General features: G+C 44.1%; 1 long non-coding RNA gene across 1 annotated transcript; it reads left to right on the plus strand.

Annotated features, from left to right (window-relative positions):
* Window positions 1-191: 191 nt before the first annotated feature.
* Window positions 192-15,885, plus strand: LOC131901442 (uncharacterized). The gene is made up of 2 exons (XR_009376554.1): window positions 192-796; window positions 15,668-15,885. It is a non-coding gene; the product is annotated as an uncharacterized LOC131901442 (long non-coding RNA).
* The last annotated feature ends 4,271 nt before the right edge of the window (window positions 15,886-20,156 follow it).

The raw sequence follows: 20,156 nt of genomic DNA on the forward strand, positions 1-20,156 counted from the left end.
CATCAGGGTTTTCAGAAGTACTTTGAATCTTTCTGGAATTTGGTTACTCTCTGGATTTGGCCTGCATCTAAGTGATGCTGGCTTGGCTACTGAGAGCTCCATTCTTGGGCTGTCTGGGAGACTGGGACTTTTCAGCCCTGGTGGTACTTGGGAAAAGGAGGCTGGCTGGGGCTCACCATTTTTGGCGCTTGTTCAGTTACCTCCACAGCCAGGTCCTCCGAGAATGGACTCAGCTGAAGGAGAGTGTACATGTGTTGAGACTGAAGAACGGACTGCTGTGGAAGGAGCAGATTGAACTGCAAGAGTCCTGTGAGGAGCTGAAGAGGCTCTTGAAGGAGGCCCATGAGATGATCTGTGACCCCTGTGCTGAGCAGAATCAGGTAGGCTGAGGCAGCAGGGGCAGGTGCCCACCTTCCAACCACAAACATAGAGACACCCATATACCATCCACCCATCCATCCAGACTCCCACCTACATACCATCCAATTTTTGATTTCTGTGATCACTCCCAAGTCTTTCTGGAGAGTTAGCCTCTTTCAAGAAACTGGATAATTGTCAAGCAAACCTTCTTGCTCTGCTAGAAGCTGCAGTACATTGAGAGAGCTGGGTCAGTCACATATCACACACCTACATGTCATTATGATCAGAGGGCTGCTATGCAGGGAGGTACTTTGGGAACAACACAAAGCTTTCATTGATGATGTCAGTGGCTTGTGGCTCATTTGCTTTGCAAGGGTCATGTGAGATCACAGGGAGGAAGCAGCCTTCAAGGACTAGAGCCCAGTGCCAGTGCCAAGTGAGTGGTTCTCATTGTCAACGTTTTGGGTGACATGTGGTCTTCTCCTTTCTTCCTGAATCCCAATGTGTTCTCTTCCTCTTGACAAGTGCTGAATGGTCAGTTTCTCTACCTTGCTCATGTCCAGATCCTGCTTAGTGAGGGGAGAGTAGAAATGATGCCTTCCAGGCCTTCATGGAGGTAGATTAAAAAACTGTATTTACATAATTGAATATCATAGGGCCAAGAGAGGTAATGCTAAGTTTAGGGTAAAAGAGCCAAAAACAAAACTTGACCATGAAGGCCCTGAGACCAGGGCCAAGGAAAGAACATTTTGACACTGACTTGATTCCAAGCCCATGACCTGGGCCAGGAAAAAGAATCCTATCAATCTCTGAGCTTGCCCCCAAATCAGTTCACAAAAGTCTCATCAATCCCAGGCCAAACTGGAAAGCTGCACACCCCCAAGAAACCCCTTGTATAGACTGCCTTCTGCTCAGTTCCCTGTGGCTTTTCACCAAAGCAGAGGAGCCACCCTCTTGGGGTTTTTATCTCAATAAGTATCTTGTGTGAGTTATGTTGTGTGATGTGACTTTGTGGAATTTCTTGTCTCCTGATTTCCAGGATACCTTTCAGAGTACAGCTGTTAACACTTGCATTGGGAAACCTCCCCCTACCAGAGCAGAGCTGTTACATTTGCACTGGGGAAACCTTGCCTGCTGGGGCAGAGCTGTAACACTTCTGTTGGGGAAGCCATTCCCCCTAAAGCTGTAATACTTACACTAAGTCCCAAGTAGAGGCCTGGGGAAGAAGAAGTGCTTGGAACCTTAGTAGCTCTGAAAGAACAGGGCAGCTATCTTTAAGCTGGGACACATAAGCCACATCTAAGTCCCGCACCACAATGGCTAGATATGTGCCTCAACACCCACTGCAGTCCCATGGGCCCTGGAAGCCATACCGGTTCAGAGTACAACTTCACCCCATATCTGATGTGGTGCAGGAAAGTCCTGGGGTCCATAGTGCTTAGCACCACCAAGCCTTGGCCATCTGTGTCTAGTACCAAGAGGAATTGAATGACTGGAACCTTGGTGAATGCCCAAGGGAGTTAATATACCTGTTATTATAATTAGATATCCATGGAACATAAAGGAATCTGCTGAGGTTCAGTGAAGTTCAGTAACACTCTATCCTGACAGAGATTCCTCATCTATCATCCTGTGCCTCTTGCTGCCCTGTTTCCACTCTGAGTGAAATTAAGGAGCTCCCCTAGCACAGTAGCTGCAGAGTTGATAATTTCTAGATCTCTGCCAAACTAACCCCAGAAATCCTTCTCTGTGTCTGCTATTTAGGAACCTAGAGAAGCAGCATAGACCCATTGTTTCCCAAAGTCTCCCAGCTGCTGAGCCCCATTAATGAAGGCCCAGCTCAAGGCCTTCCTCCTCCTGGAAGCTCCACATTCCCTACACAAAACTCACTGTACCTTCCGCTGGAACATTTATTTCTTGATGCTTTACCGTAAGACAGATGACCAGCTTCCTTCTGCCTCTCTCTCTTCTCTAGGCTGTCCATTCTCTTTCTAAGTAGCTTTCTCAGTCTCACCAACATGTCTTTGTGAATCCCAGAGGCACCGTACAAATGCCCTAAATGGCAGTTGGTGTTGCTTCAACAGTGGTGACATCAAGAGGATGCTCAGGGGGCTCTCCAGGGTAGAATAGAATGTTCATTGAAGGTACTGTTAGGGTCACTGCCAACAGCACTCACCTACCTGCTACTGAGCTCTAATTAACCAATAGTTGCCCTTTCCAGGAGCATTCCCATGGACACAGGGGATGCCATTCTGCACCTCCTCCTTACAAAACCAGAGGCCTGTCTCTGCCTCATTAGAACCTTTTCATTACTTATCTGTAGAGAGTTCAAGACTCACTTTTCAAAAACAGCCCAGGGAATGGCTCTTCCCTTCCTAAGATCTCTAATCAATTAGATGAGAAATAAAAGTTTCTAGGAAATGAGGTTAGGAAGTGTACTTGTTGGACCCCAGAACAAATGAGTGACATGAGGTGTACTGTGTCCTTTTAGATGGTGTATTACACTGACAAGCCATGCTAGCCAAGGTTAGCTATCTCAGGAATACCCGATTCCCGAAGCCAAGGGACAGGACCTGCCCTACACACTGCTTCATCTCAGGCAATCCTGGCACACAGAAGCATACACATTCAGGAAGTGACTGGCAGATGAGACTCTGCCCTAGCAGGATCTGAAAGCCCAGTCTCACCCTACTCCGTGGCTATCAAATCACCCACCCCTCAGAGGTAAGCTGGTTTCTTCTGCCTCCCTGCACAAGACAATCTCCTTTGGCTGATTCACAGGTGCACAGAATGCACCTTGGCTTCAGAGACTTCAGTCCTCTTTTGTCAGAGCCAGAGGAAAACTGGTACTATCCACAAGCACTTATGGAATGGTGGGGGGTTCCCAAGTCACTTCCTGGATGCTGCAGACCTTCATATTGATGGAAATGTCATGCAGGACAAAACTTAGTCATCAGATTCACCACCACTTTCTCACCCTGTGCTGTCAGGAAAGGGACTGTCTCTGTCCTAATACACTGCCTCTAATAGCTCTCAGGTTACACTGGAGATCTGGGTGCCACCCATGCAGCTGGGATCTCAGACACCTGAGGACTCACTGACAGACAGCAATGCTTGGTGACTCCTGCCCTGCTAGTGGTTGTGATATAAAGTATGAGAACCTCAGGCTTTGCCAGGGCAGTTCCCTCTCCCTTTTTTTAGTGCAACAATTCCCAAAGGAATGTAGTGGGGATGAAGAGCAGTGATTATACTAAAATAGCTCCCCTGATTCCTTCTTCACTCAGAGGGAAAGCAGAAGACCTCCAGCAGAGCAGTCTGTCAGCTCCTGGCTGTGCCAAACTAAACATCAGAAATCCTTGACTCTGGGTCTACTCTTTAGGAACCCAAAGAAGGATAGGCCTATTGCTTCCCAGAGAAGCTGCTGAGCCCTCTTCCTGGGAGGTCCATATCAAGTCCAAGTCCTCCAGGAAGCTCCCAACCCCCTGTCGAGGAATCACAGTGCCTTCCCCTGGAACATTGATTTCTTGCTGTTTTACACTGAGACCAAAGCCCACCTTCTTTTGGTGTCTCTCTGGTATCTCTGTGCTTTCCATTCTCTCTCTCTAGTAGCCAGCTCAGTCTTTTCAACATGTCTTTGGTTGAAACACATAGGCACTGGACAAATGCCCCAAGGGTCGTTGGTATCTCCACAACACTGGTAATATCAGAGATGATGCCAGAGCTCTCCAAGATACAAGAGATTGTCTGGGGAAGTAATTGCTAATGTCACACCTTACAGTCCTCACCTCCCTGCTAACTATCTCACACCAAACTGACCTGTAGCCAAGGTGCCCTTTCCAGGAGCCTCTCCATGATCATAGCAGAAGGATAGGAGAGAAAGTGTCATCAGATAGACACAGATGGAGCACTGGATTCAACCAGATCAACCCTCAGTTGAACTGGGTTCAACCCTCATTGAGCTGAAATGAGATGGAGGGCAGGAAGGCTGCAGGGGCTGCTGGGACTGCTCCTCACTTGTGCCCTCTGAGGACTCTTGAGGCCCATGATGCCTTTCATGTAGAGAATGGGCATCAGGCAAGACTGTGTCTTCTCCAGCAGAGCATCCAGGTACTAGAAGTGGTCCTAATGACCCCAGCTATAATCTTTATTTTCCCAATCCCCTGGCACCTCCACAAAAGTAACTTGTCACTGAAGAGGGAACTACTTCTGCAGTTTTATAAAGCAGCCAGAGGGAGGTTTACAAACTCTCTCTGATGCCCCTGAAAGTGGTGGCAGGTGGGAGCTTGCCATAGCACCAATAATTATGCTGGACTCAGGTCTGCCACCACTATTGTGCAAGATAGAAGCTGCACTCCTCTTCCCTACAGACCCAAGCACAGAAATATGACTAGAATATTCTGCTAAGGCAACTCTGATAAAAGAAAGGATTTAATTGTGGGCTTGCTTACAGATTCAGAGATTTATTCCATTACCGTCATGGTGGCACCAATGCTAATGCAGCAGTAAGTAAGAGCTATGTCCTGATCTGCCGAGAGAACTGGACTACCCCTGGCTTCTGAAACCTCAAAGCCCAACCCCCATGACACACTTCCTCGAAAAATGCCACACATCCTAATCCTTCTCAAATGATGCCACTCCCTGATGACTAAGCATTCAGATATGGGAGCCTATGGGGACCATTCTTATTTAAACCACCACAATATCCCTGTCCCCAATGTGAGATAGAGCTCATCCTCATCATAAGTCACTAGGCATCCCTGGATGGCTCAGTTGTCTTATGCATAAAATAGAATGATAATTCTGAACACAAATCCTGTAGGAGAAAGATGCCTGGATTTTTTGGGAGCCACCTGGTACTTCCCCACTCCCTGGTCCCCTCTAAGCTATGTTCAGCTGCCATATAACACACTTCCTCTTACTTTGAGCATTCCAGAGATCTGGTTACTTTCCTTTTTATTTCTTCAAGTAACCTGGCCTCCAGGCAGGTAATATGCTTACTATTGAAGGTGGTGCAATTGTTACAACTCTGGAGGGAAAGGTATCCTAACTTGTAGGGTAGTCAGGCCATACCTGCAGGTGTTTTAGCTCTGGAGGGAGTGGTATCCTGACTTTCAGGAAGTCAGGCCACACCAGCAATTGTTACAGCTCTGGAGCGAATGGTATCCTGACTTGTAGTAAGGCTATATTTACAGCTTGAAGGGAGGAATCCTGTATACCTACAGCTGTGAGGAGAAAGTATAATGACTTGTTGGAAAGTCAAGGTATAATTGAAGCTGGGATGCAGTGGGAGATGGTCTCCAGATAGGATGTAGCAATGTTACTTCCCTCTGAGAGAGAATCATTACAGATGAGTTCTGCTCTGCCCCTTCCCCCTCAAGAGACCTCCCAGCAGAGGTATCCTTTTCTTCTGCTGCTCTGCTCCCCTATATTGTGATATTTTATTTGTACTGAAATGTGATTTTATTTGTATGTTAATAAATAAAGTTGCCTGGGGGTCAGAACTAATAGCAAGCCATCGCAGAAGCTGTTTGGTTGTAGTGCACGCTTTTAATCCCAGCACTTGGTAGGCAAAGCTAGGTAGATCTCTGTGTGTTCAAGGATACAGCCAGCATTGGAGACACATGCCTTTAATCTCAATACCAACCATAGAAGATTTAGAGGTCTGTACAGCCAGGCAGTGACTAGGAGGTCATGTGCTTGGGTTTACAACCAACGAGGAGGCAGAACAGAAACTTTATAAAAAAAGACAGACACAGGAAGTGGGTCTCTTTCAGAGAGGTAGGACCACCGCGACAGTGAAGGGTAAGTTTTTTAGCTCTTAGCTATTGCTCTGACCTCTTGGCTTTTATCTCTGTATTGGCTTTGTGTTTCTTATTTAATAAGACGATTGGTTACTTCTACACCGCTATGGAAATGTCCCAGCAGAGATATCCTTTTGTTTTCATCTCTGGCCCAAGGTGTTACTTCTGGTTTGCTCTGCCAAAGAAGAACCCCTCCCAGAAATGTAGCAATATGCTCGGGCTCTGACACAAAGTTGTTAATTCTGCCCACTACCAAGGGAGCTTCCCAGCAGAAGTATCTGCTTCTTCTTCTGCGCTGCTCTGCTCCCAAAGGAGCTTCCCAGCAATCAGAAGATCTTCACCTAAAAATCTTTTAAGAAAGAGATTTATTTTTGAAGGAGGAATCCAAGAGAAGAGCTGCCTCTGCAAGGTTGGAGAAGAACAGCTGATAAATGAACAGACATAGGTGCTTAGGGATGGAGTTTTTTTCAGGGAGAAGATATTTCTGCTCAGGGATTGGTTGGTTTTCCTACTCAGGGATTGGTTGCTTTAGTTGGTCAAGGACAGAGTTGGCTCTGGTTTCAGGGCCAAAGTGTGTTTCTTTAACTGACCCTTTTTAGACTTTTGGCTCTAATTTCAGGGCCAGGGTGTATTTCTTTGACTGGCTCTGGTTCCAGGGACAAAGTGTGTTTCTTTGGCTGTGGTTTCAGGGTCAGGCTGTGTTTCCTTGGTTCTGGTTTCAGGACTAAAGTGATTCTTTCACTGCCTTGGGTTTTACGCAAGGGTGTGTTTCTTTCACTGGCTCTGGTTTCAGGGTCAGGGTTGGTTTCTACAGGTGAGCTTCTCCAGAGGTCTCTACACAACAAGTCTTGTTCCTGGCACTCCTCTCTACTGATCAGAAAGAAAAACAAGCTCATAATGTTTGTGGGAAATTCTGACTGTTACAGGTTATCCCTATGAGGAGAAGCAAAGGGTCTCAGAGCAGGCACACACACAGACATGAGTGACCCTGGGAGCTTTCCAACAACAACCTAATAGCCATTGCTTGGGAAAACTGTGCTGTCATCCCATGTCATTTGATTTCTCTGATTTCAAGGATTGTGAACTGAACCTGCTGTCTAAGCTTCCTTTATTCATGCAGGCAGCTTCTCTCTCCCTGGAATGATGTCTATCCAAGACTGTCACAGCATTCAGAAGGTTGATAACTACTGCCAATGATGGTCTTGGTGACATGCAGATTCCTGAGCTTTGGCCTAGACACTTTGGCCAGGCCAATAATATAATAAGCCTTCTCTGAACACTGTTCACTTTATCAGTAAGACTCCAGTGAGCCAGGGCCATGTGAATCCCCTCTAGGAAGTATCCAAGATGCTTATGACTGCATGTAAGCTTGGAGAGCATCCCTGACTTATACCTAAGGCTTTCATGTCCAAAGGCCCAGCAATTGTCTCCAAGGCCTTGGCTCTGCTGGGTGGCTAGGGAGGGTTCTAGCTGCTGCAGGATCTCCAGGTTGGTCTATCAAATAAGAGGCTTCAGCTCCCCAACTGCTATATGTTATGGGAGACAGAACCGGACAGCACACAGGGCCAAGTCAGGCCATGTTTCCACATATTGCTCTGTCAGCTCTCTCTCCACTGTGAAGACAGGCTGTTCTTCATTTTTATTTATATTATTGTCTTAGGGAGGGTCTCTTGTATCCCAAGGTTGCCTCAGACTCCTGATTGTTCTGTTACTACTTGCCTGGTGCTGAGATTAGTGGCATGTCACCACATCACCATGCCTGGTAGCTCATCTTTATTGAATGTTCCCTTCAGTGTTACCCTTTGTGCCTGCTGACACTCATAACCTCCATAATTGTCAGCTGAATGAAAATATTAAGAGAAGAAAAAGAGATTGTTAACAGCTAACAATAATATAAATAGAATGCAGTAGTGCTAAATGGTAGTGGAATGTGACAGAGACAGTAGGGAAGGAAGGGGAAAAGACATTGTCTCCTCTCTACTGTCACAACATTGTCAATGGTTTCTCACTGAGGATCTCTATCCATTTAGAAAACATCAGAGATCAGTGTGTGTGTGTCTCTGTGTGTGTGTGTGTGTGTGTGTGTGTGTGTGCGCTTATTGACATGCACAGATCCAAGTCTTCATCCTTGCTGTATGTGAAACAAACCTTCCAGAACATCCAAAGCCTTTAAGGTCCACTCCCTAGCATCATTCTGGCAGCTTCATCTTCTTTCATCCAACATTTGTTTAAAAATCTCAAGGGAAACATGATTTTTCTTCATCATTTCCCCATAAATGTCTGTGTCACTTGACAAGACTAGGTTGAGAGTTGCCAGGTATGGAATTCTGTCCTCAAAACTTTAATACATCTGTATATATATATATATATATATATATATATATATGTGTGTGTGTGTGTGTGTGTGTGTGTGTGTGTGTGTGTGTGTGTGTGTGTTTGTTTGCACACAAGTGCCAGAGCATGGTTGTGGATCAATAGACAAGGTACAGCCATGAGTTCTCTACTCTCACCATGTTCATCCCAGGGTCATACTCAGGAGTGCTAATTCTGTGGATTCCTTGACTCTGGATAGAGTATAGACTGCTCACAGCTAAGAGGAATGTGGATGACAACAGAAGGCAGAGGTGGTGACCTGGACCAAATTTGAATCATACAGAACATGTCATCCTCATTATAAGAGTTCATCAGCGCAAATGAGGCATGGGAAAGCCATAGAGACAGTCTTGACATTCACCACAACATATGGGCTCTTGGAGAGAATAAGAAAGAGACAATAAATAATTGTTAGTCAGGCATCTATAGAAGATGTGTTGGGGCATTTGGGGAGTAACAAAGGTCTTAGCAAATCTACAAATTCAAGATGACCACATTCCCTTAATCTGTTTTTCTCATAAAGATTTAATATTGGCTTATTTATTTCTATGGTTCCTTGTTGCCAAACTAAAATAAGAAAAAGTCCAAAATCACTCAAATGGAACACATAGTAATATATTGATAGGAGTGCATCAGATGGAGATATTCTAGCATAAATGAGAAGTGGGAAGACAGTTGTCTTAGTTTCAGTGGGTCAAGACCTGGCACTCCCAACTACATGCAACTCAGAGAACAATTTATGTCAGATTTTTTTATTCTTTCTATCAATAAGGTGGGTCCCAGGGATATAAATGCATGTCTCCAGGCTTGTCTGCATTACCTTTACCTGCTTAGACATTTTCCAGTCCATCATCAAAGCCACAGATTTTAATAAGCTACATATCTCTGTATATGGTGTCTGTGTACATCTATCCTACTTTGGAAATATTTATCCTCAAAATGAAAGTTTGGCACAGTTAACGAAGAGTAAGAATCAGAGGCGGGAGAATTTTAAAGCTTCTACAATAACTAACAGTTTGATGTATTTCACTTCATAAGATGTAACAGTGTGAATTTTCCATCCCTGTCATAAATAGTGTACTAATTTTGAACCTAACATATTGCATGTGCTAGGCAAGTATTTTGTCTCCAAGTTGTATTCGTGGCTTGTAACTCCATTCATCTGCTACAGCTACTACAGGGCAGACATCAAGATGAGCTTTAACGGTCAATTTAGCCCTCATAAGAATGACCATGTGAGTAGCTGACAGAATGCTTTGAAGACTAGGCATGCTTATCTGAGATAGAAGACGCACCCCAATCCACATTACACACTCTACACAGTTTAGTCTGAGAAAGGTTGATAGTAAACTGTTATCTCCCTCCACAAATTCAAGGAGAAGAAACCATGTTAATCTATCTGTAGCATTTATCAAAATAACCAAAGCTATGCTGAGGAATCACAAAGAAGTAAGGCGTGACTGAACATAGGCTCTTTCCCAATAATGGAAAGATGGACAGGGAAACACATGCTGCAGTTCAGTGATTGGTAATATAGGATGAATGAAGTCTCAGCTGGTTCCAGTGTGTCTACAGGTATTATGTCAGAGTCAGTGAAGAATGAGAAAGGGACCAATGAAAGGGAGGAACTGAAATGAACCACCTGCTTCTCTGGCTTTAGAGATCTTAAAAGCTATGGTTTGAGATAAAGAGACTTGAATTTACAAGGATAATTGCTTCACATATTAACTCTCTGACTTACTGTGAGTCTCAGGTCAGATCTAGTCCAGGAGAACTGCAGAAGAAGAAAGCCCCCATCTGAAAGAAACCTTTCCTCAACACACTGTGACTTCTGCTGTGGTGAAAGAGTAGCATCAACCATCCCTCTCCCTTTCAAGCCTTGCAGAGATACACTCTCGGCCAGAGGCATGTGGCTTTTGCTATAATACCATGCACCTAGACAAATGTGAAGTTTCCACTTAACACTGCTTAGCTGGTGCATCACAGGTATATCTTACCCCATCTCCATCCCCAGGCGGGTCTTAAAAGTCTGCATTTCATCTGATGGGCCTACTCTGCATTGTTGTCTAAATGAGAGGTGACATAACTGCTCCAACTCTGACTTAAGAGATGCTGAGCGATGATCCTGAACCCGGGAGCACTCTGTTTGAATGTCTGGCATCCCAAGTAATCTCCCATGCCTACCTCATTGTCCTGTCCCTACAATTCTCCAGAAATGTCTCTCTTCGGTTAGGTGTAATCCAGTCCAACTAATACACTAGAGAGGCTAGAAGGACAAAAGTCAAGTGCAGGGGCTGGAGAGATCACTCATCCTTTAAGAGGGTGTGTAGCTCTCCCAGAGGACCCAGAAATCAGCTAACAATCTTCTGTGACTCCAGTTCCATGTGGAATCCATTGCCCTTTCTGGCTTCAGTGCAAACTTATTGTTTGTGGTGCATAGAAAGCAGGCAAAATACCCATATTCATAAATACAAGTAAATGAATCTCACAGATTTCCATGCAAAATAAATAGTCAAGGCAACAGCACATTAAAAGACCACATCTCAATATGTCTTAGAAGGTTACTACTCCTGCATTGCCACTGTCACTGGTGCTGTATTTCAGGAGAAGAAAGGCAGACAGCTATAGGTTTCCTCATTTCTTCTATACTCCTGTAACAAATGTTCTCACTTCCTGAGATGCATTAGAAAACATAGGTGTATTTCTGAAAAATCTGATATGAATGATCACATCATGAACATGTGTGTATCTATTCTCCGTTTTTTGAAGTAGCTAGACATGTGAAGTCAGGTCTTTTATATGGATTTTTTTCCACCATGAAGTGGATATACATGAAGTAGGCCATGCGATTCACACCCAAGATACCATCTTGGTTTGTAACCCTGTGTAGCTGAGAACTCACAGTGTAGCCTAAGCTTCCTGGGACTTGCAGAGATCCACCTCTGTCTGTTGAGTTCTAATGTTACAGGAATGTGAAACCACACCTGACTACAAAGCTACTTTCAGAATGAAGAGAATGTACCACGTTAGCTGTCCCCCATGGAAGAACTTACCCTGTTGGAGCAGGGCAGGAGGGGTGGGGGGAATGTGGTAGGCAGGGGAGGGAGGAGCGATGAGAGTTGGATGTGTGGTTGGTAAGTAAATTCAATAAAAAATTTAAAGGAAAGAATGAAGAGTTGGAAATTAGTTTTTATTTGTGAAATTACAGAAATTTGACAGAATAGGGCCTTAAAGGGGTGCTTAGTATATCCAGTGTATAGCTTTAGCAAAATATAAAATAAAAAACGAACAAAGAACCAAAAAAGAAAAAAAAACAGCAAAACAAAACAAAACAACAAAACCTAAATTCATGTAAACCACAAAACAAATCAAAACTATTTACATGAGAAGCTTTCTCTTCATGCAGATGTCCTACACTCTGTGACTGGCTTTGGACACAAGTTGGAAGACAACCCTGAATTGAAATACCCTCTTCAAGACAAGTGTAGTCATGCCACTTTGGGGCTTCTAGGTTAAGTGCTTGCCAAAGATGATCTTATGCCATGTTGGCCACTATATGATTCTGTCTGCCAACATGTGTCTGTGTGCCCATTCAAGAGCAAAAAATGACACGGGGAGCATCTGTTACCAAAAGACATAACAGCTCATGGTGACATCCTTCCTAAATAATCTCTCAGAACAATTCAATTCACCATCACATGTGCATGAAATTGAGTAGTTCCAGCACTGGACTGGAGCGAGAATATGATGCTTCTTTTGTGTGGTCTGTCTGGATAGCAGCATGACATCAACACAGTCTCTGTTGACATATCTCCCTCCACATATGAAGGGCTGAGGACTCAGTCAGCTACCAAAAGTTTATAGCAATAAACTTTCAGAGTAACTATGAGCGGAAACATATTCTCTTTCCATGTTGTTGTGGCCCTCACTGGAAACACTTGCTGGTAGATGTCAGCTTTTTCTGCATAATTCTCGGTGTTTATTTTTTTGAATCTCAAATCAAACTATCTCAATCTTGATGGATTCTTTATTCCATAACTAGTGAGTCAACAGACACATGGATCATATTATGGATGGATGACCTTCAGGGCAGTTAATATTTGCCTCATTGGTGATTTCACAAATAGTAGTACATGTCTTGTTCTGAGGAGGCCTTGATCATAGAGTGGAGAGTGTCAGGGTTTCTAGTTGACTATGGATTCCTTCAGCCACCTCAGTTCCAATAAAGGGTGCTGTGAGAGAAGAAAAGGCAATCAGATCTAAAAACAGCCTTGCTGGGTCAGTAGCTAGATAAATTCAGGGCCTATTCACACATAGGAAACCAGAATCAAGGAAGAACTCCACCCCACAAATGCCATGTTGCTGGGGATGGGATGTCATGATGGCTCACTTGCTTATGACACTTAGTGCTCCTGCTGCAGCAGCTCTGTGGGCAGGAGGCTCTCATCCTGAGCTGTGGATTTTTCCAGCTCATGTTGGAGATTTTCTGACCTAGAGGAGGAAGTTAGTAAGGGCAGAGTCCTGGTGGGGATCAACCATGTCACCTGTCATTCAGTGATATCACAAAATCTCAATTGTGCTGGACAGTCAACACTCATCTTTGGCAGCAGTCATTGTATGTACACCTAAGAAATAAGTGTCACAGAGTAGTTGGGCCTTGAATTATTTTCTGCCCTTAACAAGTATCAGATGTTGATATTAGTACTATATGTACTGTGCTCTAATGAGAAAGAACAGGACTTTTTCCTAAAGTATACAGACATCATTTAAATAAAAGGAGTAGCATATTAAAGTCATATATAATAGCACAGTGGAGATATACAGACTGTTCATGATGAGTTTCTCATCAACTACCTCATTTTTTTCTTGTCCAATTTCTGTTTATTTCTTTCTAGGCAGGGTTACAATATGCATCTCTGGCTGACTAGATACATATTCTAGGATGGCTACAAGAGGACAGAGATTCCCTGCCTGTGCTCCCAAAGAGTTTGGATTAAAGACATGAACAATCACATACCCCTGTCCTTTTCCTGATTTTAATTGATATTATTTTATTTTCCTCTCCGTGTTGTACAATGCTGTCATAGGTTTGATGGAGAAAACCTTAAAATTCCAAGCGGTATTCCTTCTTGTCTTTTTTAGAGGGTTTACATGAGTAAGGGTGGTAAAGATCATGATGGGATATCTACAGAAACAACTTTACCAAGCTCAAAAAAAATCAGGAAATTTAGACTGACAGTTGTGACCTTCTGCATATGGTCGACAGTTGTGGAGCTGGTTGTGTCTGAGAGGCCCCTGGCAGTGTGGTCAGGATCTATTCCTGGTGCATGAGCTGTCTTTCTGGATCCCATTACCTATGGTCAGACACCTTGCTCTTGCTTGATAAAGTGGGGAGGGGCTTGCTCCTGCCTCAACAGAATGTATCAGGCTTAACTGTCCTACCATGAGAGAAATTACCCTGTTGGAGGAGGGGATGAAGGGTCAGGGAGGAAGGTGAGTGGGAAGTGGGAGGAGGGAAGAAAGTGGAATCTGTTGTTGGCATGTAAAATGAATAAAAAAATAATTTTAAAAAGACCACCTCATTTTATATACATAGACTTAATACAACTTTGCACCCAGGTAATACACAAGATGGAGCCTGTCATGCTAGAGCAGTATTTCTTGAGCCATGTGTCTGAGAACATTGTCACTGCATGGTCTCTGGCAATAAACAAGAAGAGCTGTGTTATCCTTAGGCCTACAGCTGGGAATCTACATCCTGGCACTCTAGAGGAGTCTGTTCCACAACACTCGGTGAAGGTTCAGGGACATCTACCTGGGTTCATCCTGCCAATGACTAAAGGTATTATGTCCCCAGTACACTTTACATGGGAAATTCTCAAACAATGAAGACAGCCATTGTGACATCAAATAGTGACAAGGGTGCAAATTCCACAACACTCGGTGAAGGTTCAGAGACATCTACCTGGGTTCATCCTGCCAATGACTAAACGTACTATGTCCCCAGTACACTTTACATGGGAAATTCTCAAAAAATGAAGACAGCCAGTGTGACATCAAATAGTGACAAGGGTGCAAATCTCACCCTATAGGTACTAATCCTGAATAAAAATGTAATTTCAGTCAGATATGGTGAGGCACACCTTTAAATCCCATCACTTGGGAGGCATAAGCAGGCAGAGCTCTGTGAGTTCAAGGAAAGCCTGCTAAGAACATTCCAGAGAGGTCAGAAGGGAGGAATGGGACACAAATGTACAGACCCAGGGAGTATCAAACATATTGTTTGCTGGACATAAGTTCTTGTTGACGGGACCAGCAAAATACTCTGAGTTCTGAGTTGGTCTACCCATGCTTGGAGCAGGGAGTCTTGCTGATAAGCCAAAGCCCACAAAGGACAGAGAGCCCTGGTACAGGGGACTCAATTGGTTCCATACCCCAACTTCAGCCTGGGTTCCTACCTCATCTGGGAGACAGTCAAATGATGCTGCAGCTTTATTGCCAGGTTTTTTGCTGTGTGACCAGCTCCCTCTGCTTCAGCAAGCTCTGAAGTCTCTCCTCCATTCATTGCTGCTCGTGTTCATTACAAGATTGTGTCCTTATTGGAGGGTTGAGTATAGTATAGTCAATACATTCTCACACAAGTGCAAGCACACACACAGAATCCCAAGAGTTTATTGGTCAGTCAATCTCATGAAATTTCAAGCTCATGGGCACATGAGAAAGCCTGCTTTAAGTTCATAAGACAGAGACTGACAAAGAGAGACCCAGTGGTCTCATCTAGCTGTCATCCACATGAAATATGCACTGCACTCCCACATGCCTCTATTACACACACACACACACACACCACGAAGAGACAGAGAGAGACAGAGAAAGGCTTGAAACGAAAACAACAAAGTGATAGAGGAGCAGTTATCTTTAAAATAAGCACACAGGCCTTTAAGCAAACTCCTAAAACTCAGCTTTCCATTTCTGGGAACTAAAATGGCCTAGGGGAGCATACTGTTGAACTAGTGGAGATGGTTAGAAAAATTTTTACTCTTGAACTCTATTCTGTGTATAGCAATCCTCCCATCATAATGACATGTAGCTGTGTGATGAGTGATTGACCTGTTTGTCCCCATTGACTACAGGTTCAAGAAGAGTATCAGGGATTGCATGCCAATGACCAAGATTCTCAGAGGAGACTCACTTCTCAGAAATACTAATGCACAGACACAGAATGAACAATTTTATGTCATGAAGTGGGTGGATGGATGGGTGTATGGATGAGGAAAGTGATGAGATAGAGCACAGGTGTCTGGATGGGTAGATTTTGTAAGGTTACATAAGTAAATGATGCTGGACCTAACTGTGACCCAGCTGCCTGTCCCTACCTGCTGTTGCTGGTTCTGGAGGTCACTGATCTCTTCTTGATCCTTACTGAGCACTTGTAGGTCACCCAAGTGGTGCTTCAGCACGACCCATTCCTCCAGTTCTCCTTCTCTTGCCTCATCATATCCAACTTCTTTTTGAGCTGACTCTGCTCCATCAGGAGCCGGCTCTGCAGATCACTGGTAACACACTCCATATAGTAAGACCATGTCAGCCACCTCTGGTCACCCAAGACTCCATGCCTCAACAACCCAACCCTATCCCAGGTTCACAGGAAGATGTAAACAAGAACCTTCAACAGTAATGACAGTGGCACTCAAGGCCAAAAGCAGAGAACAGTTATTTTTTGCAAGAATCAAACTATTTCTGAAACTCACCTCCCAAATAACAGAAATTCATGCACTTCCATAAACAAGAGGAGTACTCCACCTGTCCTAATCAGTCCACTGTCATGAGGAAACACCAGCAAATAATGTGCAAGTACACTTGAAGAAGTAGGAGACCCAAAGGGTGCATAGATCCCATAGCAGTCAGCTCCTGCCTGACACCCCTCTCGTAAGGCCAGTTGATCTTCTAGCAAGTGGTTCTCAGTATGTGGGTTGTGAACCCTTTGGGATCTAAGGAGCCTTTCACAAGGGACACATATTAGATGGCTTATGTAGATATTTACATTAAAATTATTAACAGTGGCAAAATAAACTTAAGACAATGCTACAAAATAATTTTATGGTTTGGGGTCATCAAAACAATGAAGCAATGTATTAAAGTATCACAGCATTAGTTATTAGTGAATAATAACCACTGATCTGGAGGCTACTGAATGACAATATGGTGCTTGGAAGAGCTAATAGTCTCTTTAAACCTTAGCAAAAGTGAGTAAAGAGGCATAAGTCCAAAGGCTGCTTGCTAATGCTGCTGGCTAAGAAGCAGAAAAACTAGAAGCACATCTACAGACCCTGCAGTTCAAACACACAAAAAAATGAGAACTGGATATTGTACAACAGATGGGGGTCCCTGCCAAGATAAGCACTTACCAAAGGAAGACTTTTTCTTTGGTCAGCTCACTGAGCTTCTGTGAGGCCTCCAAATTCTCATTCTCAAATTTCTGCAGGTCTAACATGACCTGCTGATGTTCCATCTTGAGCTTTTCCCAGAAAGGATTTGACCTGTGGTAGGGCCTGGACCCAGAAGCAAAGAATTCCATGAATACAGGCCTCAAGGATCACATGAATTCAGTGTGTGTTCTATAGTACTGGAATTAATAAGATGCCACATCTTGGTTTCTATGTACTGGGACCTCTGGCTCCTTATTACACTTGCTCTTTTGGCCAGCAGAGTCAGGGTGTTAAGAAGGATGCAGCTGGGAATGAATATGCTCCCTCAGGAGTCCTGCACAGCTTGCTATGGAGTTCCAATGAGTCTATCACAGGTCTGGGCCCACCAGAAACTGTGATGTTTCTGCTGTCTTCAAATAAGAGATACTCATTCCAGGGGCTTATATTGACATGGCGGCTAAAATCACATCATGAGCATTTCAGAGGATGGGACTCAATATTATGACAGCTTCATAAATTCCCCCAGGGCATTCCCAGTTGACACCAAGGTGAACACACTGGGGAAGGGCTATGCTGCTCAAAATGGGGCTCCCAGTACACCATGTAGACAACACCTAGATACTGAGACAAGCAACATTTCATGTGCAACCATAGACCCTTGATTGCAGGGTGAAGAGGGACACATATGCACAAACACACAAACACATAGATACAGAAAGATGGAGGAGAGTGAGAGAGAGAGAGAGAGACAGAGAGACAGAGAGAGAGACAGAGAGAGAGACAGAGAGAGAGAGTCAGAGAGAGAAACTAAGAGAGGGAAAGGTGATAAAATGTTCTCATTGAGATGACAAATAAATGCATGCATCTTAGAGAGGACCAAGAGCAGCAGACATCAGTACCAGGCCTTGCTGCCACATATTAAGATGTGATACAAAAACTCTCCAGCTGCTACTTGAAGCATCCAGCACACAATGTCTTTCCAGGCAAGTAAAAAAAAAACATAACAGCATTCTCACACTAGCCACTAATTCACAGGATCTCTCCAAATGCATGCTGGGAATTCATACACTACTGATTCAATTCCTGAGTTATGTGATTCAGGCCACAGGCTCTGATTTTCATTAGGAGGAAGCAGAACAGTCTATGTCCCCATCTCACTCCTGTCCATGTGTCAGGTTTTGCTTCAGGGAAGCATTTAGAGAAATAGTGTTGGGCAAAGGGACACCGTGAAGGTGCACCCAACCTCCCAGAAGCCCATTTCTTAGACAAAATAAACTAAGGGTGAAATTGTGGAACCAAGACAGTCACCATGGGTTTTGAAACAGTAAATACCTGTTGTCCAAGGATCCTTAGGTTACTAAGATGAGGCGATCTCTCAGATCATTCCATTGAGCGGTCATCACCTGAGCTGAGTGGTCAGGCTCTCCACCTTCTGCTTCACTTGTCTCTTTGTGAGGCAGGTTGGAGTGGGTGGTGGCTCTTTGGAGGCCCCTGTGGGTAGATGAATGTACACAAGTGAACGTGCATTGTGACAAGACATAGAGAATGAACAGGTCACCCTGAGACCTGAGAAGGTGTTTGAGAAAGGATGTAAGCAAGCAATTCAGTGACACCCCAAAGAATTTTGCCCTGGACTGAGATGCCCCCGCTGGGCATCTTAGGTCTCCCATCTCTGTGACGGGAGATAGGTGTCTCAGCCAGCTGATTTCCTCTGCTCCTTTATCACATGTTTTAGGTAACTAAGGAGAGAGCCTCCTCAGGCTTATTAACAGCTCTGGACTCTGCATTCAACTTGGCTGCAGGGTTCACTAGTCTGTTGCTATCAAAGCCAAGATAAAATTGACACAGTCCACAAGCACTCAGGTCATTAACGATGCATAAATATCCTGACAGGTCACTCTAAGCACATTGCAAAAATGGAGAATCCACACAGGGGCAGAATATGGTCACCATCCTCACTAAGATGCCTCAGTGACAAAGGAGGGTGCATAGAGCTGGTGGGCTGTAAATAAATGAAGACACTGAGGTTGAAGTACATTGATGACCTGCTTTTTGCTGGGCACAGTTCACTTGAACTTCCTACCCTAATGCTGGCCTTTTTGTCCCCTCTCAACCCCTACCCTCCTGTAGGATTGAAAGGCAAGAACTCCCAGCACAACAGCTTTGGCCTTACTCGCTCCTGATTTCTGGGACAGACAAATTACTCTTCTGGAATCCTTGAATTTCAGGAGTTTTGACAAGCAGGGAAGTCCAGTTGGTTCCCAGAGACTCCTACCTCCTGTGTCCCATTACTGGAAGATTCAGCTCAAGCCCAGGTCCTACAGGGACATCCCAATTTCCTGCTCACAACTTACTATACCATCTTCTGGACCATTTCTTGATGGTTCACATTGGAATGGCTGAAGGCCAGCTTGTGTCTGCCTCTCTCTGGTTTCTCTTCCCTCTCCTTTCTCTTGACCCAATAGAGTCCTGAGTCTTCCCAACATGTTCATGGCTGAACTGTAAGGGCACTAAACCAACTGTCCAAAGGTAGTTGGTGTTGCTACAACACACGTGGTATCAGATAACATTCTAAAGTCTACAGGATACAATAGAATGTCCAGGCATGAGACACCCCTGATGTCATGGGGAACTGACATTGCCTACCTGCTAACCAGATCTCATAACTCTTCAGAAGTCAGATTTCCCATTCTAGGAATCTCTCCTGGGACTCAAGAGAAATGCTTCAGTACCCTTTTGTTCCATAGCCAGAGGTTGCTCTCTGATTTTTTGGAAATGCCTCGGTACTTCCATGTGGGAAATAAAGTGAGTGTTCATCTGCTATTAAAGTATATGTCCAGAAGGTAACAGTATTATAGACATTTATGTGAGGTATGATTCTCCACAAGTACCTGCATCTCCTTATTATCAAGAAATGACAGACTTAATGATAATGGAAAGGACACTTTTTAAATAACTTCCCGGTATGGAGCCTACAGAAGTTACTGCCAGTAGAGAATATGCAGCTTAGTTGATTTAAATTGATGACCAGGCAGATTGCATTAGCATGTTACATGGGATCTAGAGATAATCACTACCCAGTACATCAGCTTTCAAGAGTTTCTGAAAATACTCAATGGGTATGACCCAAAATTAAATCTAAAAATGCTGTAGAGTTTGCTCTTAGTGATTTTACAGATTGTTCTTCAAAAAA

This window comes from Peromyscus eremicus, unplaced genomic scaffold (assembly GCF_949786415.1).
Source record: "Peromyscus eremicus unplaced genomic scaffold, PerEre_H2_v1 PerEre#2#unplaced_83, whole genome shotgun sequence".
NCBI classification, from domain to species: Eukaryota; Metazoa; Chordata; class Mammalia; order Rodentia; family Cricetidae; genus Peromyscus; species Peromyscus eremicus.